This window comes from Nelumbo nucifera, chromosome 1 (assembly GCF_055504915.1).
Source record: "Nelumbo nucifera cultivar China Antique chromosome 1, China Antique-T2T, whole genome shotgun sequence".
Taxonomy (NCBI): domain Eukaryota; kingdom Viridiplantae; phylum Streptophyta; class Magnoliopsida; order Proteales; family Nelumbonaceae; genus Nelumbo; species Nelumbo nucifera.
In genome coordinates, this window is record NC_142649.1 from 14,596,653 (window position 1) to 14,616,153 (window position 19,501).

The 19,501-nt window shown below is 32.6% G+C and overlaps 1 long non-coding RNA gene and 1 pseudogene across 2 annotated transcripts; both read left to right on the top strand.

The window, feature by feature from the left end:
• Positions 1–810: 810 nt before the first annotated feature.
• On the top strand, positions 811–5,077 carry LOC104588088 (uncharacterized). Of its 2 annotated transcripts, XR_733724.3 has the most exons (6): positions 811–1,085; positions 1,167–1,290; positions 2,847–3,002; positions 3,109–3,642; positions 3,730–3,780; positions 4,731–5,077. It is a non-coding gene; the product is annotated as an uncharacterized LOC104588088 (long non-coding RNA). The 2 variants fall into 2 exon arrangements; XR_733725.3 differs by lacking the exon at positions 3,730–3,780 and having other exon boundaries at positions 814–1,085.
• Positions 5,078–12,696: 7,619 nt separating this feature from the next.
• Positions 12,697–14,572, top strand: LOC104588113 (aspartic proteinase CDR1 pseudogene; annotated as a pseudogene).
• Positions 14,573–19,501: the final 4,929 nt, after the last annotated feature.

Here is a 19,501-nt window from a genome sequence, read left to right on the forward strand (position 1 = left end):
AGTTTTATAAGTAATATAGGTTATGTCAAATAAATTAAATTCATTTTAATGTATTTTTTAAAGATCTTGTTAATTAATTTTAGAGTTAATAATTATATTTTTAAACTTATTTTTAAATCATTAAATAAATTAATTTAATCTAAATAATTAAGTTAACTATATCAAGTGGTTGTGAGGAGACAGGACAAATCAATTGAACTGTGCTCATGGATTCAATATCTTCAATAAAAACGATCCTTTTAGGTGATAGGGCTAGTTGGTTATTGTATCTCGCTAGTTTTTATTTGTCATTTTAAACCTCTCTCTCTCATTATTACATCGAGTCCCACATAACCACTTTCTTTCTCTCTTTCTCATGACATTGGCCCTCACTGGATCCCACACAACCCTATCTCTCTCCAACATCAAGCCCATTGGGTTCCACATAGCCTCTCTCTCTAACACCAAGCCCCATCAGGTCCCACATAACCCCTCTTTCTCTTACATCTGGCCCCATCAAGCCCTACACAACCCCTTTTCTTCTCTTTCTTGATACTAGGCCGCATTGATTCATCGTGTCCCACATAACCCTCTCTCTCTCTATTTTGATTCATGTATAGCATAATTAATTAATTGATCCAAGTGTAGTTGATTAAATTAAATATATTTTAATAAAGGTAAAAATTAGAAAATAGTGAAAAGATATCAAAATCAAGCTACTAGTAATATTAGAAAGAATACTAAAACATATAAATTAATTAATTGATCTAAGTTCACCATTACAAGAAAAACAGGTTAAGGCGGCGGTTTAGAGCCGGCGTTCTAAAAAAGACTGCCGCTTGCTAAACTAAATTAAAACCTAAGCGGCGGTCTTTGGCACAATGGCACCTAGCACGACGTTTTATTTGTTTGAACCAGATTTGAGCCGGTCTAAAACCTAAAATGCCAAAACTTTGCATTCCCGCGTTTCATCTTCTTTTTATTTCTGCAACTCACGTCCTCTGTCTCGTTTCTCTCGTCTTTCTACTCTGTTGTTGATACTGATAATAGTCGACCTCTTACCACAGTGACAACCGGTCGGCACCCAATGACGACACCGGTGTTAGGTAATCTCATTTCTTTCTCTCTTTATTCCCTTTGTCTCTTTTGCTCTCTCTCGTCTCAATCTCTGAAACTTTCCTGAATAGGGTTTCAATATTGGCTCGAACATTGAGTTCTCTCCTTGCTCTCTCTCTCCCTCTTGCGTGCACTCTCTGTCTTTCAGACCTTTCACCACCGGATGGCATCCAATAACGACATCGGAGTCAATAGGTAATCTCTCCGCCCCCCTCTCTCTCTCCTACTGTCCATAACCGGTTGAGTTTCTCTTAGCTTTTGATCGAACAACACTAACTGGTTGAGTTTCTCTCTTCTACTATTCTGTCAGTCTTTGTTTTTCCCCTTCTCTACTCTTTTTTTTTAGTCCCTTTTCCATTTTTGTGGGGTTTCAATGAAACAAGATTAGCGTTTGTTGTTCAATCTTATTTTGCCTTTGATCAAATTGTTCTTTTTTCCAGTTTTTTCGATCTCTCCATCTTCTTTGTGTTTTCATTAGAGAAGATTAGGTTTTAATGGTCATTCGCATCTTCTCCAGTGTTTTTTGGATCAAGTATACCTTCTATTGTGAGAAACATACCAATTTTGACAATATTTTGTATGGTTATTTCATGTGAGAGATTTTTTTTTTCTTTTTTTTAGCTTCTTTCTCTCAAATTAATGAATTTAGTGATTTTTTCCATTGAATATTTTGAAAGCCATTTTTCCATTGAAATGGAAGTTTATATTTTTAAGATAAATTAATCTTCTGACCTTTTATCTAGGATTTGTCTCTTTTCTTTTTTCTTAATCTTAGAAATTCATTAGTTTTGTTTTACCCAATTGGAGTGGGACGTCGTTAGTGTTTTATATAGATTTTAATTGGAATTTCTGATTATGTTTAGGGCACCCATATTCCTGGTTGTGTGTTTTTAGTAACTGGAATTTCATATTGCATTAGTGACATTTATATCCAATTTCTAGATTTAGTTCTATCCTTTTGATGCTATTCTAGGCTTCTGTTCGATGTGTTGCAGTTTCTATTGTTTTGGTTGAATATCACGGCTTTACTGTACTTTTTTGGATATAAGAACCTTCCTTTTTTGCTAGGTATTTGAGATCACCATTGTTGGGATTTGTTGTGAATATGTTTCATGATTGGCAGAAAATGGATTAATGAAATAAATTGGTTTTTTTTTTCTGCGTTTAGTATTGGATGGTTGGAATATTGCTGATATCTTCTATTTGATTGTCCAAATGTCCTCTACCTGGAATCTTACCAACTTGGCTACCCAGACTGGTGAAGCATATTACTTGAAAATTTTCTGATTCGGTGTACTTAAATCTCATGTAGTATTCATTGCTATCAAAGATTAAGCATTGTGTTAATTGTCAAAAAGGGGAGCTTGTAAATACTTTATATTCATTTATCAATAAAAAAAAGGGAAAGAAGTAAAAGAGAGAATATTGCTAAACAGAAAATAAAGAATGAAGAAAAGAAAATTGATTTTGCATGACTTCATTTGGATTTAATTAGATTAACTTGGTTTTGGGGATTTTGAAAAATTTTCCCCTTGTTTATGATCATTAAATATGTACATTTTTTAACCCATAAAAACTAGAAGCATTACTAGCAGTTGGTATGTTTTACATTGATTATGAAAGAAAAGATTTCTGTATGCAACTTTGTGCTTCTGGTACTGTGTTAACTTCTTCTTGTTTGATTTTGATATGCTAAATATTTTCTTTTTTTTTTTTTCTTATTTAATGTAACTGATTGGTTCTTTGTTCAGGTTTTGAAACCAGGACCAAAGAATAAGGTTCGAGTTGTTGGTACAGCATTATTAAACATTGCTGAATTTGCTTCTGCAGCTGAAGAGAAAGAGCTTGAAATAAATGTCCCTCTCATTCCGCTTAGTGGCAATGTTGATCCTCAACCCTCTCTTTGTGTATGTGCTTTTGATTATATTTTTTTTTTTTTCTAATTGCCAGTTATATCTCATTTTTCTAGACTTTCCATTTTTCTTTATATTTATAGATTTGTTTTTATCACAGTTATCTCTCAGCTTATTGGAATTAAGAACCACCCAAGAACATGCAGAGACAATACCAAGATTGATAGTTTCGGTTCCACTGTCACCTCGGTCTAGAGAATCTATCTCAACAGAGAGGAATGATTTTTTTGCTCTCAAAGCAGGTCTAAGAAAAGTAAAAATATTCACAAAGCATGTATCAACTAAAAGATCTAAGAAGGCATGCCATGAGGAAGAGGGGAGTGAGGACAGGTGCTCTACAAGGAGTGACGGTGCTGATTGTATATACCCATTACTCCCTTGATGATTTTGATGATGAAAAATTGGAGGATGGGAAGGGAGATTCTAGTTTTAGGAAGTCATTCAATTATGGTACCTCGGCATATGCAAACAGCACTGGGAGATCATTTTACTCTGACAAGAGGATAATGGGGATTATGAGGATTGGATTAACTACAGCAACCACAAATTGGATGTGAGCTGCTTGCATGTCAAGGATTTGGTGGCATCAAACAGATGTAGGAGGGCTTGGGCTCCTTCTCGTATCAGAACGGAGGTAGGCTCCCTGCCCAGCATTCCATGTTTATTCTCTAAATTCTAAATTTGGATTTCTCTAATGATGACTATTATAAAATTATCTTAGAAGAAGCTATTGACAAGCTAAAAGCAAATACCAGAAGACTTGTTCATTCAAGTATGTGTACTACTTTCACATCTTTATGTGTCATGCTTTCTTGCTTGCACATGCATTCCTGGTTAAGGCATGATAATCATGTTGTAGTTCAATTTTCAGAAAGAATTGGGTATATCTTTTGTTTTGTACAACTACCTCAAAGCTCAGATCATCATTTATCCCCAACTTTCTAGGATTGGTTACAGGAATCGTCTTTTGTCATTATTATGTATCAGGAGCCAAATTTCATGTCAAATCATACGCCCTTAGATTATTTTCAGCACTTAAACCCATGCTTTTCTTGGTATTCTCCATGCTCATTTAGAACCTTCTACTTGTATCAAATTACTCCTATTGTCATATATGCACCAGATCAAACCATCTTGGTCAACTTTTACTCATCCTGTCACTAATTGGAACTACTCCTAGGTTCTCTTCAATGCACTTAATTCTTTCTAACTTTTTCACTAATCCATCAACATTCTCATCTTGTTCATGGTTGAAAATGTCTATATATTTCAACATATTTCCATTTCCATGGGTACTGATATGAAATATTATTGGAGTATATCTTGACAAATTTCCTAATGCATTTAAAATATTTTATATTGTATATATTGGAGTTATCATTAATAATAGGGCTAGAAAAGCTAATGAAAATTAGGGTGCAAGGTAATGAAAATTACCTCGTGATGCCTTGTATATATTCTAAGGACAAAGGACCGGCCCATAGATAGGTTTGAGCCCCCATAATGTGCCACCTATCCCTTCTTTTGAGCTGAGGAACCAACATTCTATGTTTATTCTCTAAATTCTAACAGATCTTATTACTGGAAGGGTAGATTTGGAAAAGGACTTAGACTTAGCTAGGATTGGATGGTAATAAGAAGCAACTTCTTCATAATTCAATACTTGAGTTCTTAGAATTTTATATACCATATTGATCTTACTAAGATAATTTCTCTTTGCAGGGTTTACATCTGGACAACATTCTTGTTGTTTTTTCTTGCCATATTCAATGCTTGCATTGCCATCACTAAATTTGGAAGGATTGCGTGGGGCGTTTTGGCATGTTAATATTATAGTTGTTCTTTTAATCCAAGAGGCCAACAAGGATTGCATTATATTTTGCATAGGTAAATATTTATTTTTATCAATATCTCGTTTACTTTATATTTTCTAACAATTTATATGTTTAAGTGGATTTGCATTGGAAGATGTGCTACATTATTTGACAAATTGAATGTTTCTGAAGTCCTTGTATTTTTTTATATGTTAATTGGATATTGTATTTGAACAATTTGTTTTGGATATTATAGCAATTATTTTTGTAAATTAATAGATTTTGCTTTAAATTGCATTTTTTATTTAAGTTGTTTATAATATATCAATTGTCATGAGATTTGTGTTAAACATGTATTAAAGTGATGAATGCTAGAATTAAAGTGTAGGTACAAAAAATGATGCAATTAACCTAGTATAAAAATAATAAAAAAAAAAGCAATATCAAAGTCGGCGGTCAACCAACCGCCAGTTTAGCCCAAGCGGCATTTGACAAAACCTAAGGCGGTGGTTCGAACCGTCGGCTTTATTGATGCTAAGCCGGCGGTTCTGATTGACCGCCACTTTAGCGCATTTCGAACCGCCTCAGATCTAAGGTGGCAGTGGCTTAGGGGGCGAACGCTTGACCACCGCCTTAGATCAAGGACGGTGGTCTAAAGGCCTAAGCCAACAATCTTGAGATCGTCAGCTTTGACCATAATATTTTAACAAAGGTAAAAATAGTAAAAATAAAAAAAAAATACATCTTCCACTATTGCTCACTAGTCAAATTAAACAATAATAAAAATCATAAAAAATGTTTTTAGGATGTTATATAACATTAAAAATCCAAGAAAAAATAGAAAAGTATAAGAAAAAAAATTAATAAATGGCCAAAAAAGATCCCAAATGGCCAAAAGAGATCCCAAAATTGCTAAAATAACTTATGTTGAAGTTTTCTTTTAACTATGACTTGAACTAAAGTTTTTTTTAAAACACCACTTATGTTAAAGTTAAGGCCTTTTTATTTTAATAAATAAATATATAAATAATATATCTTTCAAATTAATGGATTAAGAAGATATCATCAACCACAACTTTCACGTATCTTATGTCACTGAACAAAACTTTATACCTAACCCCCCAAATCTAACAATTGGAGTTTCAAGGCAAAAGATGCTTTGGGGGAGGGACACACCATCACATTGCACTCGTGTCAAAGAAAGCAAATATGTCACACAAACTGCTGAAGTGAAATATTCTCTTTCACGAAAGGAGAGGCCATTTGACAATGAGGATGTTTGGTTTAGTGGGTGTTTATTTAATAAACGCTGCCACGTGGATGCCACTTCATTCGTTTTTCTCTCATGCTATTCCATATGCATCAAGAATGATAAAAGTGGACTTCGGTTTTTATGCACGCCTACCATTTGGGGAAGTTATATTTTAAAGCTTCCATAAACGATTAGGCGTTTTTTCAGTTACATTAATGTGGCTCTTAGTGGTGCTTATTTGTCATAAAAGATTGTAATTATTAATTTTTTCGGTTTTGCAATCAAATAAAGTACAAACTTTGAATGAAAAAACATAAATGGAACCAAATACATACAATAGATACTTTGGAGGAAGAACCCATCCACGTGCACAACCGCATCGCACTTGTGTCAAAGCAAGCAATTATTCACATGAACCACTACAGTATTTGTACACTGGGATTCCCTTTGGTGAAGCAAAATATTCCATTTCATGAAAGGAGAGGGGGCATTCATAATAAATACATATTTTCAATTCAAAGTACTGGCATATGCAGCTGATAAGACAAGGTCTTTTGTTTTTATAAATAAATATACAAATAATATATTTCATTCAAATCAATAGTTTAAGAAGATATCATCAACCACAGCTTTTACATAACTTAAGTCATTAAAAAAACTTCATACCTAACCCCCAAATCTAATGGTTGGAATTTCAAGACAAAAGATGATTTGGGGGAAGAACCCATCCACATACACCACCGCATTGCACTCATGTTAAAGCAGACAAATATGTCACATAAGCTACTATAGTATTTGCATGTTGGGATTCCCTTTGGTGAAACAAAATATTCCATTTTACTAAAGGAAAGGAGGCATTCATACACTCATTCACTTTTAAGTTATATATTAATTATAATAAATAAATATTTTCAATTCAAAGTACATGCAGGCAATAAGACAAGGTCTTTTTGTTTTAATAAATAAATATATAAATAATATATTTTTCAAATCAATGGATTAAGAAGATATCATCGCACTATTGAGCTGCACTCGTGTCAAAGCAAGCAAATGTCACATAAACTGTTATTGTATTCACACGTTGGGATTCTCTTTAATGAAGCAAAATATTCCATTTCACAAAAGGAGAAGGGCGTCCGTATGCCCTTTCATTTTTAGGTTATATATTGATTTTAATAAATAAATATTTTAAATTCAAAGTACTAACATATGCAACGGATAAGACAATGTCTTTTTCTTTTAAGGTCTTTTTGTTTTAATAAAGCCTCATTTGGCACGTCTTTTTGTGTGGGTTGTTGTCTTTTTAGAAGTTCGGTAGCTTATGTAACCCCAAAAAGACATTAGAAGCCCATTTTGGATTATTTTTAGGAAGCTCGAAATGGTGTTTTACACCTTTTTTCTGTTCATCTTCACAACGGAAGATGTGCCCTAACTAAACGATCTTCAAGCTATTAAGATCTTAATGCAAAAATTCACATCATCTTTTGACTATCAAGTTTGTTAGAAGATCTTCTAAAAAATACTTGCCAAACGACACCTAAATAAATTTATAAATAACTTATCTTTCAAATCAATGGACTAAGAAGATATCATTAAACCACAACTTTCATATCTTTCACGTAGTTTACATCACTAAACAAAACTTCATACCTAACCACCCAAATCTAATGGTTAGAGTTTCATGACAAAAGATGCTATGGGGGAGGAACCCATCCATACACACCACCGTGTTGAACTCATGTCAAAGCAAGCAAATATGTCACACAAACTGCTATAGTATTCGCACATTAAGATTCCCTTTGGTGAAGTGAAATACTCCATTTCGCGAAAGGAAAGGGGGTTTCCATACCCCCTTTTGCTTTTAGGTTATATATTGATTTGTTTTAGTTGTTTCAATTCATATAAAACTAGAAAAATCTATACTACAGAAAAGACATGATAAATGATTAATTACCACAAGGGAAAGGGAAAGCACTCAACTGCGGGTAGGCCTACTAGTCAGCCCATGAGGCAAAAACCATCTGTTCCCCATGACTCATCAGTTATGAAGTGGATTGGCACCGCTTGGGGTCATTCTCTTTTGTTTTGCAAAGTAATTATGGGCATAGCCAATCGTTCTTCAAAAACCATACTTATCAAAAATCTCCATAACTCATTAGTTATTAAGCTACTAAAGCTGTTATTTTCTTGCATATCTTGACTTGTGAGAAATATTCTTGGTTTTTTACTGAAAACTAAATTATATATCACTCATATAATTGAGGAAAAAAAAGAAAACACAGATAGCATATGAGATTGACCGATCACAATTGGGTTTCAATACTTTTGGATAAGGACAAACATAGGTTTTTACAAATTTTTATTTGTTCATCATATCAATTGCAAAAGGATTGTTAAGGAAGGAGAGGTTTATGTTTGATGATGTCACCCAATAAGGCATGTCTTAGTCCATTTTCAAAAGAGAGGCACAAGAGAATCTTTATATATATATATATAAAGAGAGAGAGAGAGAGAGAGAGAGATACATAGATAGATAGATAGATAGATTAAAACAAAGCAGTCAAGAAATTTTCTCCTTTTTATGAACTTTTTATTTTTTTTTATTCCATGTCATTTTTTAAACAACCAATGAGATGCACTTTCCCATAACCTAAATAATCTCTTCTCCTAAAATTTCTCCTAAACTACCTCCCCCACTATCCCCCACTTTCTCCAAAATTATCTCTAATTCCTATTTATCCTCTCCCTTACTACTTATCTATATTTATCTAAAGAAAGTTTGGGTTAAAAAATTTAAGAATTAGATAAATATTCTAACAAAATTATATAATAGCTTTAAAATATTTATTCAAAACACAAAAATAATTTTATATCTTTACAAAATAAATCACGAAATTATGTACTAACAATTTAAATTACATTTCCTGGATTATCAATTTAAATGATTTTCAAAAAATTAATAATATGTAACAGATTAAAATAAACAAAATTCAAAAAACAAAAAAATTTAAATATCTTATAGATTATTTAAATATTTATCATAACTAGATTTCAAAAAGTCAAAATAACAGAATGATGTAATAAATTTAAAAAATTTCTTCAAAGTAGAAAAATAGTTATAACATAATATTGGCATTAATAATAATTTAATATATTACAAAATTAATAATTAAATTATGTAATAATAGTATAAATTATGATTTTATGGATAACTAAATTCAATAAAAAATTAATATTTTAAAATTTAAATATTTTACATACTATTTAAGAGTTTAAATAACAAAATATTTTAACTAACAAAATATTTAACGTAACTAGATTTTAAATAGTTAAAATAAAGAAATTATGTAATAAATTTAAAAAAATCTTAAAAGTAGAAAATTAATTATATCATAATATTGAAATTAATAATAATTTAATAATTTTACATAATATTGTAAATAACTAATTTCACTTACATCAAGTAATAATTTAAGGAAATAAATTTCAATAAAATTAGTATTTATTAATAATAATTGTAAACTCTTAATTTGTATTTACTATATAATTATATATACTAAAATTAATATTTATTGTATTTCAATAATTATTTATTGTTTTTGTGATATATGTATTTTCAATGATTATTTATAAATTCATTTTTTTTGTTATTTAACAGAAAACTTTCAATAATTATTGGAGATTAAACTACTATTATTGAATTTTTTAAATTAAATTTATTTTACTTATTCTATTTATTGTATTTTTGTTATAACTTATTGATTAATCAATATTTATTAGAGATTAAACTATTATTTGAGATTATACTGTTTTTTCACTAAGTTAATATATTTTTAGTACTTATTGTATTTTTGTAACTATTGTAATTATTGAATTTTTCTATTATCAATATATTTTCAATAATTGTGTATTTTTGCTATAAATTTTTAATAATTATTGAAGATTAAACTATTTTTATTTATCAGAGATAAGACTATTAATTTAGCTAAAATTAAGAGTGTTCATTAGTTGATTCAGTCTAGCCGTAGGCTATTTGGCCAGTCAAATTGACTTGGTTAGGTTGGGGAGTTGGTCAGCTAAAACTGACTGACCTTTTGTGAAAACCAACCCACTCAAGTTGTATCGGTTTGGGTCAATTTTCACAAAAGGTCAGTCGGTTCAAAAGATTTAAATTTAAAAATTTAATTTAATTTTAAAAATTACAATGCAATTATTAAAAAATAGATATATGAAATAAAACATTTTAGACTAAGAAATATGGGAAATTTCTCACTTTTTCATATTAAAAATTATATTTAAAATATAAAATATTAATATATATCCATGGTTAGGTTGTTTGATTTTGGTCGGTTTACAAATGGCCAAAGTGAAATTGATCCAACTTGGTCGAATTGGGAAATTTTTTAACCAAAGCCGACCTAAAATACTAGAAAATCGACCAACTCGGACCGAGTTGATCGGGTTGGTCGGTTTCATCAGTTTGATGAATAAACCTAACTGAAATTAATTATTGTTATTTTTGTATTATAAAAAATTTATTAAAAGTAGTATATAAAATATGAATAATTATTAATTATTTAAAAAGTTGAAAATATAAAACAATTATATATTCTCATGTGTTTTTATTAGGGTCATTTTCTATAACACACCTTATAGTTTTACATATTTACTTAAACCTACCTTATAGTTTTCATTTTACTAAAACATCCCATATATTTTACAACTTATTTACTTAATCAACCTTTCATTAAGGAGTGTTTGTTTTGCCATTAGGCCCATGATTTTTTATTCCAAAAATACCCTTAACACTTTTTTTGTACAAAAAAAAAAATTGGCCAAATATAGCCAATAGAGTGGTTGCTCATGTCTTATTAAGGGCAAGAATGGTATTTTATTTCTATTTTCTTTTGATTAAATTTATTTAAATAAACATTAGGGTCAACACTATCATTTTCCACTATCATCTAATGGAAGCATTGCAAATTATAAGTGGTGTTTTAGTAAAATGCAAACTATAGGGTAGATTTTTGTAAATCCATGAAACATTAAGGGGTATTTTAGTAAATGACCCTTACTATTATTTAGCTTTCGCTTAATAAATCCTGTGCATCGCACGGATCCCGCTAGTATAATTAAAACAAAAGCTATCTACCTCCTAAGATAGTAGAATGAGCATTCCGAAACTGCAAAGAATACGTGGAGGCATAAGAGGAAAAAGGGATGAGTGAAGGAGAAAATGCTCAAAAATCAACAATACGGATAAAATTCATGGGACCCTCCAAAAAAAGATAAACTGAAGATCAATTTTGATGCATCCCGTCTCACTAACGAGCTCTATAACTTTGGATACATGATAAGGAACTATAAAGGTGAGGTTATGAAGTTCGGGCTAGTCCCATTGGGTCTAGGGGTGGCAACGACCCAAGCTTTTCAGGAGCTGCTCGAGCTCGGCTCATGAAAAAGCTCAAGCCGAGCTCGAGCCAACTAGAGCTTGGCTCATGAGGCTCGCGAGCCGGCTCGAATATATATATAATGAAATTATTATAATTCTTAATTTTTAAATATCAAATAAAAAATATTTTTATATATCATTTTTTATTTTTATAAAACATTTTTTCTCAAAATCGAGCTCGAGCTTATGAATTTTTTACTTGAGCCGAGCTTGAGCTCACAGTCCATCATCACAATCTCAAACATCTTGTATTAGCAGATATCTTAGGTGTTCCTTCTTCTCAGCCTGTGTAACTCTCAAGCTAATCAAAAAAAAGATGGGAGGTTTTAGTATTTATGATAAATGTGAAGGGAGGTTTAAGTCTTTTGATATTTTAATTCTGTCATTGATGTCTCATTAATTATGTTTTCATAACCTTTCAAATCCCAATATCCATGGCCATTAATGGGGTATGATACAGATTTGAAAAGCCAAATGATATTATATTAGGATCCGAACTCAAGTCTTTAAAATGAAAGGCTTGCTCCCCAAAACTTTCTAAAAACCAAAAGACTTCCTAATCCAAAAAGAAAAACAAAACTTCTAAATCCTAATTGTACAGGAAATATACAAAATAAAGATCCGGGATCTCCTAGGACTCTCGCGAACCTTATCTTCATCCAATACAATTAATGGATGCTTTGTTTTCTTTGTCAAAAAAAGAAAAGAAAAAGAAAAGGATAACAAATAAAGTGTCTGAAGGGAATCACATGTTGCTTCGATCCTTTATGCTTCGTTTGGAAACAATGCAAAATGGTGTAAATCTCGCTTCAGGGTAAATTTGTACTCTATTTCACTTTTGTTTGTGTTTGGCAACATTATATTTATGCATCGACAAATGACAGACCAATGCATATGTACATTGATAATAAGATGTAAAATTATATCAATAAAAAAGAAGTAAATTTGCATTCAAGTGGGCTTTTGATTAAAAAAAAGCATATGCTTTATTGGAATTCATGTTTTCATCCATTACAACTAAAAGTCTGTTTGGTAAGAAGTTAAATTTGTCAATGCAAAACTAACTCAATTTTCCAATTTATGTGAACCGATTTACACTCTACATATTTGCATTCACACTTATTTGCATTGTTTCCAAACGCTACCTTAGTAGTGAATTACTTATAGAAGAGGCTGTCATCTCTTTACTGATTGAAACTGAAGTTGGGTCTATAGAATGTTTAACTTAATTCACTAAAGGGAAGCAATAAATCATTCAGTTCAGCCGTTTCAGCCATAATGAAACCACTCCCGTAAGCTTGCAGAGGCTTCAACAACGAAAAAGAAGCCAACCAGAACTTTGCAAATATGCCTGACAAGACATAACCGATACAGTAAATGAAAGCTACACTCAATTAATATCACAACAAAACTATCCAGGTATAACTCTGTATCCTCTATATCCTCATCCATCACTCTGCTGCTATAAGTTATGAAAACCCACTCCCCCCTTCTCTCTGAAAGTACCATGTTTACACCTTTGTGTATTGTAATTGTTGTCATTTGCATTTACCAGTACACTAGCTTCTCTCTAGCACAAGCCGACCATGGTGGTTTTACCATTGATCTGATCCACCGTGACTCGCCACTCTCTCCATTTTACAATCCTTCCCGTTCTCCTTCAGAGCGATTGCAGAATGCTGTTCGTCGGTCGATAACCCATATCAGTCGGTTCAAGTCATCTGCGCTTTCTCAGAACAATTCCATTCAATCATCCATTACACTTAACAATGGTGAGTATCTAATGAAACTCGCAATTGGTACACCACCTGTACAAATCCTCGCCATTGCTGACACCGGTAGCGACCTCATATGGACACAGTGTAAACCTTGTTCTGGTTGCTACAAACAAAGAACTCCACTCTTCGACCCTAAAAGGTCTTCAACGTACAGGAACTTGCCATGTTCATCAAAACCCTGTGAAGAGCTACCTGTTAGGGCCTGCAACTCAAGCCTCTGCGTTTACGCGTATCAATATGGAGACCAATCTTATACTAATGGAAATCTTGCTACTGAAACATTCACCATGGAGACCACTACCAGTCAGCCTGTCGCTCTCCCTAAGATGGTGTTTGGGTGTGGACACCGCAACAATGGCACGTTTAAAGAAGGAGGCTCTGGTATCATTGGCCTTGGCAAAGGCTCCCTATCGCTAATTACCCAATTGGGTTCATCGATTGATGGAAAATTCTCCTACTGCTTGGTGCCAATATCTGCAGAGAACCAGACGAGCAAGATGAGTTTCGGTAGTGAAGCCACAGTTTCAGGTGAAGGGGTAGTTTCAACTCCTATGCTTTCGAAAAACCCTGCAACATTCTACTATCTTACACTCAAAGGCATTAGTGTTGGAGACAAGAAGTTGGAATACAAGCATTCATCGTCAAATGCAAGCAAGAAGAATGAAGGAAACATTATCATCGACTCAGGCACAACCCTAACCTTTCTCCCACCTGAGTTCTATCAACAGGTGTTATCGGCGTTGAAGGATGCAATTGATGGCGAACCAGTTCCTGACCCCCATGGGATCCTCCTCTTGTGCTATGAGAATACAGCTGATATTGTTTTACCAACCATCGCCGTTCATTTTACCGGCGCCGACGTGAAGCTGACTCCATTGAATACTTTTATTGGGTGGGAAGATGATCTCGTCTGCTTCACCATGCTTCCCTATGTTGGTCCTGCCATCTTTGGCTTCTTGTCTCAGATGAACTTCTTGGTTGGCTATGACATTAAAAACCATAAGGTATCTTTCAAGCCAACAGATTGTACAAAGAACCAATACCGTCAATAGGGATTCGCGTGTCTTTGGGTGCTTTACCTTTTGCGAATAGGGCTTTGCGTGCTTTTGGGTGTTTTTCCCCATTATGATAATAAAGATTTGGGTCCTTTCTCATCTGTGTTATAAGAATTTTGCTTTAGCCATAAATAAAAGTTACATTGTTATATTGTAACAGTTTAATTTACACCTATGAAGCCAAAGGCTCATTGAAGTAAAAATATTATAAAATAAAAGCTCCCACCAAACCATCTACATAATCATTTGAGGAAACCCAGTTCACTTTCTAACAATTTCCCAAGGATGTTGAAACCTCAAATTAATAGTTATCTCTCATTGAGCTCTCTTATAGCTTCTATTTCTTGTATTTTTTTTTGTTAGAGAGAATCTTTGTGTTAGAGGTGTAAATTGGGTCGTGCCACCTGTGGTTTGGCACAAATTTGGACTAGCTTGGCATGGCCTGACATGATAGTCCACAGGCTGGACCGACACAGCACGATTAAGTAGGTCATGCCGCCCGTGGCCCGTGTGTCAGCCCGGCCTAGCATGGCCCATATATATTATTTATATAATTTTATATAATATAATTATATATTAGCGGAGACCCGTGTGATGCACGGGATTTGTTAAGCGAAAGCTAAATAATAGAATGGGTCATTTACTAAAACACCCCTTATACTTTCATGGATTTATTAAAATTTACCCTATAGTTTGTATTTTACTAAAACACCACTTATAATTTACTATGGATTTAATCAATCTTCTATTAGACGACAGTGGAAAATGACAATGTCGACCCTAATGTTCATTTAAATAAATTTTATCAAAAGAAAATAAAAATAAAAATATCAATTTTGCCGCTAATAAGACACGGGAAACCACTTTATTGGTTATATTTGGTCAATTTTGTTTTCTATACAAAAAAGTGATAAGGGTATTTTTGGAATAAAAAATCATAGCCCTAATGACAAAACAAACACTCCTTAATGAAAGGTTGATTAAGTAAATAAATTGTAAAATATATGAGATATTTTATTAAAATGAAAACTATAAGGTAGGCTTAAGTAAATATGTAAAACTCTAAGGTGTGTTCTACTAAATGATCCTAATACAAACACATAAAGTATACAATTGTTTTATATTTTCAACTTTTTAAATAATTATTCATATTTTATATACTATTTTTAATAATTTTTTTATAATACAAAAATAACAATAATTAATTTCAGTTATGTTTATTCATCAAACTTATGAAACTAACCAACCTGATCGACTTGACTCGAGTTGGTCGGTTTTCTAATATATTATGTTGACTTTGGTTCAAAAATTTCCCAATTCAACCATGTTGGATCAGTTTCACTTTGGCATTTTGCAAACCGACCAAAATCAAATGACCAAACCATGGATATATATTAATACTTTATATTTTAAATATAATCTTTAATTTGAAAAAGTGAGAAATTTCCAATATTTCATAGTCTAAAATGTTTTATTTTATAAATCTAATTTTTAAATTTATTTTTTAATAATTGCACTGTAATTTTTAAAATTTAATTTAATTTTTAAGTTTAAATCTTTTAAATTGACTAACCTTTTGTGAAAACCGATACAACTTGAGTGGGTCGATTTTCACAAAAGGTCAATCGATTTCAGCTGACCAACTCCACAACTTGACCAAGCCGGACCAAACCAACTCACAAACGCTCATAATTTTAGCTAAATTAATAGTCTTATCTCCTATAAATAACAATAGTTTAATCTCCAATAATTATTGAAAATTTATAGCAAAAATACACAATTGTTGAAAATATATTGATAATGAAAAAATACAATAATTACAACAATTACAAAAATACAATAAGTACTAAAATATATTAACTTAGTCAATAAATAATATAATATCAAATAATAATTTAATCTCTAATAAATATTAATTAATCAATAAGTTATAACAAAAATACAATAAGTACAATAAATTAAATTTAAAAATTCAATAATAGTAGTTTAATCTCCAATAATTACTTAAAGTTTTCTGTTAAATAACAAAAAAAAATAAATTTATACATAATCATTGAAAATACATTTATCACAAAATACAATAAATAATTACTGGAATATAATAAATATTAATTTTAGTATATATAAGTATATAATAAATACAGATTAGGAGTTTAAAATCATAATTTATAAATATTATTTTTTTTAAGTTATTTTCTCAAATTATTACTTGATATAAATGAAATTAGTTATTTACAATATTATGTAATAATATTAAATTATTACTAATTTCAATATTATGTTATAATTATATTTCTACTCTTTAGAGTTTTTTTTAATTTATTACATAATTCCGTTATTTTAACTATTTAAAACCTAGTTAAGATAAATATTTAAATAATCTATAAAATATTTATATTTTTTTGTTATTTTAATTTTAATTATTTAAAGATATTATATACTATTAAATATTTGAAAAACATTTAAATTGATAATCCAGAAAACATAAAATTGTTAGTACATAATTTTGTGATATATTTTGTAAAAAATATAAAATTATTTTTTGTGTTTCTAATAAATATTTTAAAGTTATTATATAATTTTGTTAGAATATTTAAATAATTCTTAAATTTTTTAATTGAAACTTTCTTTAGATAGATATAGATAAAAAGTAGGGGAGAGGATAAATAGGAATTAGAGATAATTTTGGAGAAAGTGGGGGGAGGTAGTTTAGGAGAAATTTTGAGATAAGAGATTATTTAAGTTTTGGGAAAGCACATCTCATTGTTTGTTTCAAAATGACATGGAATAAAAAAATACAAATTTGAAAAAAAAGGAGAAAATTTCTTCACTGCCTTGTTTTAATATATAGATATATAATATTTATATATATTTTTATATGAAATATATTTGTATATAATATATTATTTAATTATTGTATATATAAGCAATTGTGTACATCAAAATTTATATAAAATTAAAAGTTTAAATTTTTTCAACTTTTTTAAATAAAGAGCTTTGTCCCGGTCCACAGCTCGACTTGGCCCAAGGTTTAGCCCACGAACCAACTTAGCCCATGGCACAGGCTTAGGCCATGGGCCGTGCCAGGTCGACCCCCCGTAAATTATCCCAGGGAGAGCGGCACGGCCCGTTTTACACATCTATTCAGGCACTCAAGCCACTCTACATGCCCAACTAGCATGTATTATCCATTTTTCAAGTATTTCGCTGTTTGGCTCTGTTGTGCCAGTAAGCATGGAACAACGATTTTTTGTTTGGTATGGTGATTTTTACCACCGTTTCTCATGTCTTAGCAGGTGGTATGGAATATAGTGATGCATGTTAATTGTATATCCTCCACTTGTTTAATGCCAACAACGGCCCAGATTCTTCATATGACCAGTTTACATTGTTTACCAATAAAATTCAAACCAACGGTTAAATTTGTTGTTGGATTAGATCCAACGCTTCAGCATGAATAATGGCAAGTATTACTCGTATATTTTTGCCATTTGCTGCTCCTTCAGTATTTTGAACAATAACCTTAACCAATGGTTTCAGCTTGGTGTATTTTCGCAGTCTTCCTAATAGCATTTTCACGACTGATAATTATTAGATATTTGTTAAATAGCGCTTTCAGCCTCGTACATTTGATTCCAACCTCCTAAATCTGTGATTTGAGGCTTTAGTCAACGAGAAAAATGGATGAAGCTTCAGGCAATTTGTTCCAAAAACCTAGAATGATGGTACTGTGAGATGAGTTTCTTCATGAAAATGGGGAGGAAAAACAAGAGAAATAGTATGTATGCTTACTTTCGTTACCGGCGACGGCCAAACGGTGAAGAATTGTCGTGATCTCGTCCAACTCTATAAACCTAGAATGAAGGCACAATTACAAATATGTACCACTCACTTTGGAAAGAGTATACATGCAAATATGTAGAGTATAAAACCTTATATTTTGTATTATTTTATATATATTTGTATTGTACATATTTATATTTATACTCCTTCCAAACTGAACCTACAATATAAATATATATAAAAATAATACAAAATACAAGTGATGGAGGGTGATTTGCCCCGACCTCACTCAGCATAAGTGATAGCTCAGCGCGACCAGTCCAGCGTGGCAGCTCGGCACCGGGAACACTTCGATTATCCCGAGCTCCTCTACAGTAAGGGAGCTCTCGAGCTCCTCCTCGAGAAGGGAACACCCCGAGCTAAGATTCTTCCACAGGCATCCCAAGCCAGGGTACTGCAAGACAGGGATCTCCCGAGCTCAAGGCACTTTGGGGTGAGCTCGGGAGCCTCCTAACATTTTTTCCGACGGACCTAAGTAGGCTGCCTCAGGTAGAATAACCTCAGTGTGGCATCTTTAGCTCGGCACAAGGTAGCTCGATGCAAGGTAGCTCACAGGAAGGCAGCTTTGCGTATCACAGGAAGATCTCCCCTGACAACCGTACCTGCCAAAACTGGGGCCCCATATGATAGAGTCGTACCCTGCGACAGTGACCTGTGTAACCCTGGTAAGTAATGGCTACGGCAGAGAATCAGAGGTGGTTATGTCAGATTTTACAGAACACCATTATATAAGGACTCCAACCCCCTGAGAGGAAAGGTAATTGATTTCGCGCTATCTGCACTCTCAGCTCTCCTTGTATTCTCTGCAATTCTCTCTCAGAGTTCTAACTTGATCGTCCGAGTGTTCCCGCCGGGCAAACTCCCCAGGAATCCTTCACTGTCTTCTCCATCTCAGGTGTTTTCCTTCGTCAGCTAAGAGCCAAGCCACCGCCAGCTAGGAGTGACCAGATTGCACTGCATCATTTGGTGCCGTCTATGGGAACTTTTCAAAAAGCCTTCCACCAAAACTTTGCAAACTTCAGTCCTCGTGGCTTCTTCCAGCAACGCAGCACGCAGCGCAGAAATGAGCGCCGCCGGGAAGCAACTCCAGGTCCCTTCCACCAAAACTTTGCAAACTTCAGTCCTCATGGCTTCTTCCAGTAACGCAGCACGCAGCACAGAAATAAGCACCGCCGGGGAGCAACTCCAAGTCCCAGCGGTGTGTATTGGACAGTTCACCGTCCCACTCTCCGCAGATGGAGTTCCCATTTTGAACGTTCCTTAGACAATGGCACCCGTGAATGCTCCACTCCCTTTCAT